The following is a 4,971-nucleotide window of genomic DNA, read 5'->3' as shown; positions in this document are numbered from 1 at the left end:
AAGAAGAAAGAAACCATCTCCTTAGGCTATTTTCCGCTTAAAGCAAAAAAAAAAAGCATGACAAAAAAACAAAAACCATTTTGAACATTATGAATTCAAAGCCCCATGCCAGAGAGAAGAGAAAAAGAGAGAGAGATAGAGAAGAAACTAGAGAGATAGAGAAGCAAAGAGAGAGAGAGATAGAGAGAAAGAGAGAAAGAGATTGATTGATTGATTGATTGATTTGAATATAACCATTTATTTATTTTTTAAAGTTGTTTTACAATAAAAACGATCTCCTAAGCTAATACTTAACTTATGAGAGATCGCTCTCATCTCATAAGTTATCACAATCTTGCCTATCTATATTTCTATGAACATTACTTATTTACTTATCAGGGAGGAGGGAGGAGAGAGAGAGAGAAAGAGAGAATTAAAGAATTTACAGGAAAGAAAGATTTTGAAATTTCCCAAGTTCTTTAGAATCCATCACAGAAAGGTGTATGGGCAGTCCCTCTCACATTTGCTCTTAATTGCAGTCTGGCACGAAACACGGATAGTGGAATGGATAATTAATTAATTATAATTAGACTGCAAAGTCACAAACCCAGCACATTGAATCACAAAGTTTATATTCGATTCTAAAGAACATTAATGACGGATAAACGGATATCTGAGAATCTTGAACTCGATTACCAAGTCCAAACATCGAGAATGAATACATCATGGATCTCAGGGAATCGTGAACACAAATCAAACTAGGAAGAGCAAGATTATTTGACAGATTAATTGCATATTTTATTCGGAATAATTGCATATTTCATTCGCGGTTGATCTGATCTTTGAAAGCATCTTGTAATTTCTCCCATGTCGAAGAGAAGAATTAAAAGCAATTCTAGCAAAGGATTAGGTTTCAGGGGTTTCCTGATGCTCGTACCGATTGGCTTGATTTTCATGGATCCAGAGAAAAATTTCAAAGAAGCTGAAGCTAGGGCAAGAAATTTTTGATAAAGTTGGATCACTTTGAGTCCCAAATTTTCCATCTTCACCCCATATCTTGTGTGTATTGTTGTATTTCCTCTTTTATTGCTAGGCAAGTAATGGAGGGTATATTCGTATAAGCTTAACCCGAATTTTAGGGCTGTTGCCCGAAGTGTGTTTCTACCTTGAAGCCTCAGACTCCGTATACTATGTTGTGGTAATATCTATTAGTAAGCAATAGAGTGAATAGAGGGTGGTACAATTGCACAGATATACACACAGGATGCAAGTTATTACTTTGTTTCAAGGTACATATTTATGTCCTACATATCAAAGTTGATTATTCCGTGGACAGTTGGAGTCTTACCTGACTACTGATCTCAACAGGGCAGACCTGGCTTCATTGTGGAAAGTTATGATCACGCTGGTTGCAGGTAAATCCCTGGGCAGTGCGTGACGCGTACATCTGCAAAACAAAATAGTAAGATAAGATTAAGATTTGATTTATCTGTAATAAGTTCAATTTTTTACAATAAGAAAACAAAATAATATTAAATAATAATAGTACTTTTGAGTGGAACGTAATAGGCGAGGTTAACACTGAAGGCTTTTTCTACCACCTGACCCTTACAGCTTACAGCTCCATTATTATGTGGTCAAATCATCAAATGAGGAAAAAAATTTCATGCCTCGGCTAGGATTGAACCCAAGACCTCCTGTTTACCAGATGAGTTGACCACAACGTCTCCGAGACAGGGATTTTACTTCAAAACGCATCGACTATATTAATATTGTTTCAGCCTCAGTAACTTAATAAAATGCAAACTAATATGACTTCTATCTTCCAAGCTCCTGGGTAGCAAACAAGGTGAAAATGACTACGTAGGTGCCCATGAAACATTGTAGGAATAGCTTCAAGCTACTGAACAACAATCATAGATCATTGCAAGCTTACCCAAGATTACTCTTATACTTAGATATAAGTATGTATACTAGCTATACTTTGATAAAAATAGAATTATTGCAAGTTATTCCAAGTACACGAGAGAAGAAAGTAAAATTAATTCCGACGTGCAATGTTCTCTGCTCGCCATGGATCTTGTGAAGGTTTTACTCAAGGATATGTTAAGGCGGTCTCTTCCTGATCCCTTGTGTGCCGCGTCCATTTTAATTTAGGACTATTGCACTCAAGGGTAACAAGAAAAATATTTGCAACTACATTAAGATTGGTACAAACCCAAACCGATTTGTCTACAAATTTATCTCACAACCTTGTCTTTCGACGGATCGAACGCACGGCAGGTCTATGCAGACTGCATGTCTGAAATTTGCGTACACAGGAAAGATCTGTGGAAAGACATAGTTGCGAGACCAAGTTGGAAGATAAGTTCGGAGACAAATCGTTGCGTGTGTGCTGAGCTTTAAACTGAATCATTTTGTAACATTTTCATTCAGTCTCCTTTTACCAAATGGTTCAAACCAGAAACATACTTGTAGGTAGTGCTTCTTGTACAATAAGGCAGTTTGCACTTTCGCAATCATTCTGTAACTGTAAGAGAAGAAATTTCTTTGCGAAGGGTCTTGTTTCCATTCGATCTGTCATGACCATGACTCATGACTAGTCCTGGAATTATGCGGTTTGGTCATTTGCCATAAAAAATTGTGAGTTGTGAGCGAAGGGTCTTGTTTCCATTCGATCTGTCATGACCATGACTCATGACTAGTCCTGGAATTATGCGGTTTGGTCATTTGCCATAAAAAAATTGTGAGTTGTGAGATACTTTTATAATTATTATCAAGAATATCAAGTTTATCTTCTGTAACAAAGTTGCAGCAACCAACCCTTATCTCGGCCGTAGAGTATGGGATTTTATCACTGAAATCAATCTGCTATCCAAATATGTACGTACATGTTTTCAAAAATACTCTGTCTCTTGAGTTTATAATTATTATCAAGAATATCAAGTTTATCTTCTGTAACAAAGTTGCAGCAACCAACCCTTATCTCGGCCGTAGAGTATGGATTTTATCACTAAAATCAATCTGCTATCCAAATATGTACGTACATGTTTCCAAAAATACTCTGTCCCTCTTTCATTCAACGATACTTGGTATTGGTAAAGGTAGGACCATCGGCTTTAATAAACGCCCTTGGTCACTGCGACCTGGTTAGATCTTTTGTGACATTTCAACGATACTTACACACACGTCCCTCTTTTTCAGACCCCTCTGCCACAATTAATGATCATCAATAAAACCCAATTTTCACCTACGACCTGGCACCTACAGGATTGTCTAATTCGTCTACTTATTACCATCCCTGATAACACTCGTACGTCAGTGTCTCGGTCAAAGTACAGACAACATGCTTAAGTCAACCAAACCGTTTGTTTGAATGAAATCTGCTGGATTGGCAAATATTTTGCTCTCTGTTGACTCTTTGTTCATTGAGCTCTGATAAGTCAACCAAACCGTTTGTTTGAATGAAATCTGCTGGATTGGCAAATATTTTGCTCTCTGTTGACTCTTTGTTCATTGAGCTCTGAGTCTAATTGTCTTTCATTGACAAAATCTGCGTAGAATTTCGGCTAGCTCTGGACTTCTCATTGCTTGCTCCTAATTTATGTGAGAAACATATTTATCATTTGATTCACAAAATAAATATACTTAAGCAAGTGTTTCTGATTATCACTGTTCCGAAAAATAGTGGAGATATACCCAACCCAGATTAAGAAACGCTCAGGCAGCCTAATAGCTTGGAGAGTGGCACGCTTGTCCTCTTTAAGCGCCAGTTCGCGGGTTCGATTACCGCCCGGGGCGATTTTTATCCTAAAAAAGATCAGGTTCGTTCTCGGAAAGGCTGGCTTTTTTCTATCCTTTCCATCTCTTCGATTTCGGGACGATAAGAACTCAGTAGCTCAGTTCTCGCTATCAAGGGCTTTTGTTGAACACTATCTCGAGAGAAAAATGCACCACACGTTCACATTTCCATAGAGAAAAGAAGGGCGGGAGAGAAGGTGAGAAGAGAAGAGAGGGAAGAGAAGCAATATACGCAATGTACCTCTAAAATCAAGGGCTTTTGTTGAACACTATCTCGAGAGAAAAATGCACCACACGTTCACATTTCCATAGAGAAAAGAAGGGCGAGAGAGAAGGTGAGAAGAGAAGAGAAGCAATATACGCAATGTATACCTCTAAAATACTCTATGTACCAACTTTCCTGAAGGAGAAAAGCAACGAAGCAAACCAGGAAAAAAGTGGAACAGTAGAACATGAGTAGGTACTCTGAAAAATAAGAAAACACGAAGAAAAGGAACCCCGCCTTCCGAATATGAAAAGAGATGAGAAGGTAAGAGAAAAGAGAGGAGAGAGGGAAGAAGAGAAAGCATGTTTGACGGAATACTTATATTGAGATACTTTGTATGTCCCCAGGGGGGAAAAAGACGGAAGGATAGGAGGGAGAGAGGGAGGGAAAGGAGGGGAAAAAAGGGGAAAAAAGGATGGTGCTTATTGTTTTGTTAATATTACCTATTAGTTCTTTGTTGGTACTTATTGTTGTGTTAATATTATCCATTAGTTCTTTGTTGGTGCTTATTGTTTTGTTAATATTACCTATTAGTTCTTTGTTGGTACTTATTGTTGTGTTAATATTATCCATTAGTTCTTTGTTGGTACTTATTGTTGTGTTAATATTATCTATTAGTTCTTTGTTGGTACTTATTGTTGTGTTAATACTATCTTGACACATGGCGTCTACAAGTCTGCCAAAAGAACCAGGGACCGTGATTAGAGTTCCGAGACGGAAGGCGCGGGTTCAATCCCACCCTAGGTATAGAACTTTATCCTCAACATTGTTTGAGAATTCGACCGCAATAAATGGTAGTAGCCTAGTAGCCTATTGCTGGAGTAAAGGGACTCTTTAGTCCTACTTGAGCAGTAAAAAACCTCTTCTCATAGCGGCCTCCGGACTGAAACGTCTTAAGGTAGGATCACAGGATAGAAAATCTGGCA

This window comes from Diaphorina citri, unplaced genomic scaffold, assembly GCF_000475195.1.
Source record: "Diaphorina citri unplaced genomic scaffold, Diaci psyllid genome assembly version 1.1 scaffold3612, whole genome shotgun sequence".
NCBI lineage: Eukaryota > Metazoa > Arthropoda > Insecta > Hemiptera > Psyllidae > Diaphorina > Diaphorina citri.
The sequence above is the reverse complement of the archived record's forward strand: the minus strand, read 5'-3'. Positions refer to the sequence as shown.